Source organism: Mastigoproctus giganteus, chromosome 4, assembly GCF_048544385.1.
Source record: "Mastigoproctus giganteus isolate SK-2022 chromosome 4, ASM4854438v1, whole genome shotgun sequence".
NCBI lineage: Eukaryota > Metazoa > Arthropoda > Arachnida > Uropygi > Thelyphonidae > Mastigoproctus > Mastigoproctus giganteus.
Window position 1 is genome coordinate 156,463,397 of NC_143578.1, and position 7,235 is coordinate 156,470,631.

General features: G+C 37.1%; 1 protein-coding gene across 1 annotated transcript in view; it reads right to left on the reverse strand.

The window, feature by feature from the left end:
- LOC150087130 (uncharacterized) overlaps positions 1 to 5,751 on the reverse strand; it is a 98,757-nt gene extending 93,006 nt beyond the window's left edge. Inside the window, exon 1 of the mRNA XM_090372981.1 lies at positions 5,699 to 5,751. The gene's annotated coding sequence lies outside the window, so the exon portion shown is untranslated. The remainder of the gene's footprint in view (positions 1 to 5,698) is intronic.
- Positions 5,752 to 7,235: the final 1,484 nt, after the last annotated feature.

Here is a 7,235-nt window from a genome sequence, read left to right on the forward strand (position 1 = left end):
CTTGGTAAATGTATGTTCTAATAATGTTTTGCGAATGGTAAGTGGTGTGCGTTGAGACAAATACGAGTCATTTAAAGCTGGAGGATGATTGCCAAATATAAACAGTTGGGCGCTTGTGACTCGAAACTTAGAGAGGCTGCATCCTTATTACCAATGTTCCCGAGAATTCGCTCAGGTCGATTTATTACAAGCGAAGTTTTGATTTCAAAGTGACTCGGACGGGATCTATGTGTTTTATGTAATTCCTAGAAATTTTTTGTTTGTAAATATGCTAAATGTTACCTTACGGAAACCATCTCAGTTTCATTGATACACCATTAGATTCGTAACTTGGTAGTGAATGGTTGATTAAGCTTGGACTAAGAAAATAACAAAATGGTACCCAAGAGGAGCTAAAGAAAACCTGGAAGACAACAACGGAGATGGACAGATGAAATTCACGAGATCGTGGGTAGTAAATGAATGGCCATTGCACAAAACCAAAGAAATTGGAAAGTTTCTGGAGAGGCTTTCATCCTGCAGTGGATTGAAACGGCTGATGATGAAGCTTGTTGCAGTTGGACGGAAAGAAAGTTCGCTTGAAGTGGGCACCTAAAGACACAAACGTTCTTTTTTTTATCATTTTATTTCAACATGGCACGAAGACTTTCGAGAAAGATCTTTTTAGAAAATCTTCATTATGCCTGTTTCATTGTTTGCACTAGAGTCCTAACTACATTTTCTGAGCATTTTAATATCTAGAATGTGTTAATGTTTTCAAGCTGAAGTCTGATGGCGGTGTGTTTCCAGAATCTAGTGATGGGACGACCATGTGACTGGAAAGGATAAGAGCACCACTGACCTTGGCCAAAACTGTTACCAGTAAGTAAATAAAGTTCGGCTTTTCCTGTTACTGTATGCGCACTGTAAGTTATTCTATGTTCTCTGTATTTCCATTAAACCCAGAAACGTAATGGAGGTACCTCACCAGGCAGTAAGATGAACCTGTCTATCTCGTGACTGCCTGTCATCCATTGACTATTTCGTCGTGACTCACAGCTTAAAGACAAAGTGGCGTTTCCCGTTTTCGACAGCTGGGGTCAAAAGTAGAAGGAACAAATCGTCGTACTTCTGAAGGAGGTATGCTGCAAGAAACAACATCACCTGCTGATTTCAGCAGAATACTAGAAAAGTAAAAATAGGTTTTACATGTGTGTATAATTTTTCTAAGATAGTTTAAAAAAATGAAAAACGAAACAACATGTGAACTTTATTTAGAAACTAATTTTTTTTGTGAGTATTGCATTCTGTAGGTTCGATAGCCGTCCAGGTTGTACGGTTATCGAACCTGTTGGTTTATAAGCTGCCTTACCGAAGTGGTTTAACAAATTCAGGAAGAAACTGGTCTAGAAGCTCATTATAAAATTGAATATTTAGGTCACATGACTACGTATTAAGCGCCAATTTCTTGTAGATTGTTTTTAATTATATTCCTGAAATCATGCAGTTCGCATTTTTAGAGCTGAATTATCTAAATATCAATTAATGACGTTAGTGGACTTATAAACTACAATATTTCACTGTCTGGTTTTTTTGTTTTTCAAAATAATTGAAATATAGTTCAATGGATCAGTTATTTTTAACAAAAGTAAAGAGATGCCTGAAATCAATTAATAAAACTAACCGAGCGTATTCTTGAAAATGTGTATTATTGTTTTGTTTCGAAAACATTGCTAACAAATAATGCTAATTACTGATTATAATGTATAAATTACTGTGTATAAATAAAGTAATGAAGGTTATATTTCCTCCAATCCTTTCATTATTTAGTGTTGCTGATTCTAACTACAATCTCTCACTTTCCATTCCACAAAATGTTCACAACAAAGTTTTGATTAGCCCATCCCATATTTTTTATTGTTATTCTTGTAGAGCAGCATTTCCCAAATTGTGTTCCGCGTGAAGTGAACACGTGTTCCATGAAAAAATCGTAATTAATAAAAATCTTTTTTTCTTTCGATTTAAATTTTGCATAAATTTGAAGCGCACAACACTTTGTATTGAATATCATTTAACGTTATTTTTCCCGTTATTGACAGATCACGTACTGGATAGGGCATATATATATATATATTTTTTTTTTTTGGGGTAGAACGCAATTATTAATTTTGAATGGATTTTTATAATACTTTAATTAATTGAACGTGTTTTCCTGATAGATATTGTTCTTTAACGATATTTTATAGTTTTATTTTGATTTTGTTTTCAAAAACATTCGAGCATTAATTATGTATTCTTTATTTTAAAAAAACCAAATAGTCACAAATGACGATAAGAGTTCCGTTAAAAAAGTTTGACAAACTCGGTTTTAGGAGCATAGGCGACCTTGCTCATATTGCACTACATATTATGTCTGTAAATTGCGTGTGCTCCGTGATTAAGGTGCCTGTTGACTGGATGAAAAATCCGAGTTTCCAGGGGAAAACAACATGCAACACTCTCCTGAGACCTACTAACTTATCCACGTGGTGAAGAAAATAAATAAAGACCCGTAAAAATTCCTGGCGTTATTGAGGATTCGTACTCAAGTGTTTTCCGCTTGAGTGGATAACACCTGTGGTTTTCCACCAGGGTTCCATATTTTGTAGAGACTCTACTGGGCTAACTTACAACAATAAATAAGCCGTAATATAAAAATAAAAGAAGACGTAAAATTAAGAAGCTAACAAAACTTTTCGTACAACTATAATCCGCTATGGATTAGGCGTAGTTATATGTGTATGGACCAACTATCATTTAAAATAACAAACTGAATAGCAAAGCGGGAGGGGAGAGAAGTTCGAATATACACAAGTTTCTAGTAGTTACTCTTCAAAGTACTGATTGTAGAGAGTTAATGGAGATATCCAATTGGGACAAAGATGATCGGACAAGAACCAGTGTAAGTTCGTCAATATAGAAATGCGAATTTTTTCACATGTGCATGATTCCATTTGCGTCCTTAACTCGAATCCATTCACTTTTTTTAAATTATAATTATTGTATTTTAATTATTAATAAAATCAGTAATTAACAAGGAATGGGAAAATCGAGGCTCAATTTCAAAACAACTAGTGAAAGATTCGTCTTTCTAGTTTGTTTAATTCTTTCTGTTTTGATTGATTTGGTAGTTGTTGGCGCATCGGCTTCTGTGGCCATATTGCACCTCCCAAGGTTTTTTGCAGTACTTTGATCCAAGCCCGAGGCGAGAATCGAACCCGCGACCTTTGGGTTGCCGGGCAGGTACTTTACCCACTCGGCTAGCCCGGTCGGCTATTCTTTCTGTCGAACTGGAAATAACTTCAGACAAAATCAACACCGATGGATAGATGGCTAGTCACTGACATATTTTAATATATAAATAGCTGAATGGAATAATTTAAAAGAACCCAATTCACTTTGTAATGTAATGAAATGTTTAATCAAGTAATAAGTTTGTTTTTCTTATTTTCATTTCGATTATTCCAAAATAAAAGAAAAATAAACTATAAATTGCATGTATAAAGTGGCAATATTTATTACTCCTGTTATTTGCATAAAGAAGTGTATTTATGGGGGAGAGGGATGGTGAAAGAAGTAGGGCATGATAGGCGGAAGCAACTTTTTCCAGTAAAAACACCTACTTCACGTCTGCGAAAGTCTGGAAACGAAATATTACAAATTATAGATAATATCCTCGCAATTGCGGTATTACTGATTTTGAATTTAAAAGTGTGTAACGAACTTTCGTGAACGTAATTCATTAGTAGTTGGTAACTTGTCCGCAAAGTGGAGGGCTATAGTTCGAATACTGTAAATCAATATCTGGTTTTTCCAATCTGTACCAAAGTAGTCAAGTAAGGAAAGTGGGACTTTCACTGTCAGATCCGCTTTTGTAATCCTGCAGAACAGACAAATCAATCTTAGAAGATAAATGCAAAAGGCAGGTCTAGGTGCATCATAAATTGCCATGCCTTTATACAAATGTAAATAGTCTAACCGTATGCTATGCCAACTAATTAAAACTATTCGGTATAAAATAATAAGATGTGCAAATCATCAAGTTGAATTCTGTAATTATTTCAAGATCATTTCATCATCGCAGTGAGGTTCACTTTCTATCCCAATGTCTACCTCAGCTAATAGCAACCACGAGTTTCGCCTGACATGGCCAATATGTTTATTGCAGTTCGTGTAGCGATGGGAAGAAGTTAGATATGAAGTGAGTGTGTGATCGATCATCTCATTTTTTTTATCCTACTCTCATTCTAGAACGACCTAACTATAAATAAAAAATAGCCAATTATTTAGCATTGAATCGCTTCACAATAAGGAATACTGCGATATCGGATCCAAGTTTTTCAGTTCTCATAATATTTGATACTATAGTTTGAACAGTCAACAGAGCAACCAAGCCCTGGATCATGGCGCAGTTAATTCTGCTAATATAATACTTGTCTGATTCTTGATTCGCGAAGATTTTATAGGGCCTGTAATCTGTTATTTAAATAAAATGAAAGCAATGCGCTTTATTTAACGGGGCCATATTACAGGGCACAGAGAGTATATTGGCTTATTGAGATGAGATGCAGAAACGAAAACAGGTTGAACAATTCATTGATATGGGCGTGGAGGCTGACATCAAGATTTAAATTGTATACTCATTATTTCTCTATATAATTTATATTATAGCAAAAAAAGTTTTGAATTGCGTTGATGTTAGTGGATCAATATCACGCAAGAGTTGCTAAAGCGATATTGAACAGAAAATAATGAATACCCTCATATGGCGCATATTGTAAATGATGAACAACAGTATAATAGTTGCCAGCAGGTGAATCGGCCCTTCTACTCCAAAGAAGGGAACTCTCAAAGAATAACTCTGAGAGAGAGAGAGAGAAATCGCAACGTACCATGATAAATCCAAAACATGACGTCCCAAAGGAGGAAGAGACCTGAAGAAGATGTGACCAGTAAAGGGTATAAGAAAATGGCCGTGGAACTTACTTCGCGCAGATAAGGGATCGTCAGAAGAAGGCCTAAAGAATACTACAACTATCACAACACGTCATTGAAGAGAACACATCAATTATCTAAATTGTATATTTTTATCAGTAAAGTATTGCTGACCTAACTCTTTTGCTATTTTGAATACTGGAAACACAAAGGCCGCTTCTAATAAAGTGGTTTATTAGAAGGGTCCTTTGAACAAGTCTTTTGGAATATATAATACTGCGTGATATTAGCAAGGATAGATCAGGGATGTGGGTAATTACTACCAAACCTGTGTTTTTTGCATGCTTTTGAATCCGTTCTTGAATGGCACCAGTGGTTGGATTAGGATTTATCAATATTAATTAATTAATAGAGATGAAGTAATTGTTTTATTTCTTTGCACTCTTTCATTCTTCGTTTACACGTATTTTATTTACTTCATATATTTGTTAAAACACTCAATCAAGACCAATCACAACAACGAAGTTTTGGTTTCAGCAGAAACCAAAACTTCGATTTCCTAACGCAAGTTGACTCTCGCGTCTTTTTTTCCCTCTCCATCGTCAAGCGACCGGTCGGCCTGTACACGTGAGAGCGACTAGTCCCTCTTATGCACAGCGGAAGCAAAGTCGCGGCCGTAAGATGCACATGGCATGGATTACTGCTGCTGCATATACACAAAAAGTTCTCACCTGAGTGGACATACCTTTGGTATTAGTGACGACTGGCGGCCGCTTCGCTCTTCCGTCACTGCAGTCACCTTCTCGGCCATCGAAAATCCATAATGCTCAATATGGAAAAATTTAGAACGCACGAAGGTCTTAGAAGACACAAAAGCGATATCCGATCCAAGTTTTCCCCCTCTTGGACGACTCACAACTAAAGGTAAATACGCAACGGCGGCTCGGCGCCGACTGCAGCTTCTTTAGCTCGGTGCCCCGCTGAAATCGAGGTCAGGCGGAGAGAAGAAGAGCAAGGCGGCGGAGATGAGCAGCAGGGGCGCCGGCTGTGTGATCCCAAGTTCTCCTTAAGGCCCGCACCAGCTGACCTACCTGCGCCTCCACTGCCCCGATGGCAGGTGACAGCTTGCGCTCCGCCTCAGGCTGCTCTCGCCATCCGCGAGAAACTCGGCCGTTTCTTCTCCACCAATCACTTCAGTCTTCTGCTTAGCACCTCACGATCTCACGTGATTTTGTTGTTGTTGTTTACTTTCTTTTACGAAGATGCATTCTTGGAGGCCAGTTTCAAACCTTGCTCGGCGTCTTACCTATAAGACACTAGAAGGAGATATGGGGGAAAATACTTGTGGTAACCAAAAGACCATCAAATCCCTCCCCTCGCTCTCAAAGGGTCGTGTGCGGTACTCACCCTTACTGTCGCAGCCGTGGGCTACGGAACATGGGGTCAGAGTCACTCCAGCGCGTGGTGTTCATTTGTAAAGTCGTCACTGCCTGAGGCTGTAAAATACTCACAAGAAACCAATCAACTCTGAAGGAATGCAAAGATGAAACTGAAGTTATCTGTGACCGTCGCCTGTTATTTCGATTTGAAACTAAGAACAATGAGCACACTGAAGTCAAATTTTTTACTGACGCTATAACGGGAACCACAAATGCCACTGGTATCTTTACTGTGTTTTATTATTGGCTAAATTTTCCCTTAAGAGAAAATAAATATAATAAAAGAAAAAAATCACAATTTGAAAACACTAGGTGGTTTCAAAATATATGAACATTAATTTAACCGCGATCTTGCCTTACAAACCTTCATAGGCATCTTGTGAAAGCAAAGCTTTATTATTTTATGCAAAACTGTCTTAGTAAGGATTAGAATACGCCATATCGGTATACACATTCTTCGCTAAACATATACAGTACTGGAATTTATAGATTAACTTTAACTTTTTATGTTGAGTCTGACCATTATTTGGTTTCGTGTTTGTCCCTTGCATTCTGTAAGATTTTTAAAAGATGTTTTTATTGAGAGTGTTAATTCTTTAAAGACCACAGAGTCAGAGCAATCTACAAATAAATTTGAGACAAGCAAGCTCATTACATCGCGCATCAAAAGAAATTACTTGGTAGGGTCGAATCCTTCGCATTACTCCACTTGTGTTTTGTGAAGTACAAGCATATGGCACGTGATAGAATACATTCAAAGTTACAATTGCCAAAAAAACAAAATAATTATTCGTTGAAATGGATATGAACATCGAATGCAACTTCAGACTAGTGAGGCAAATT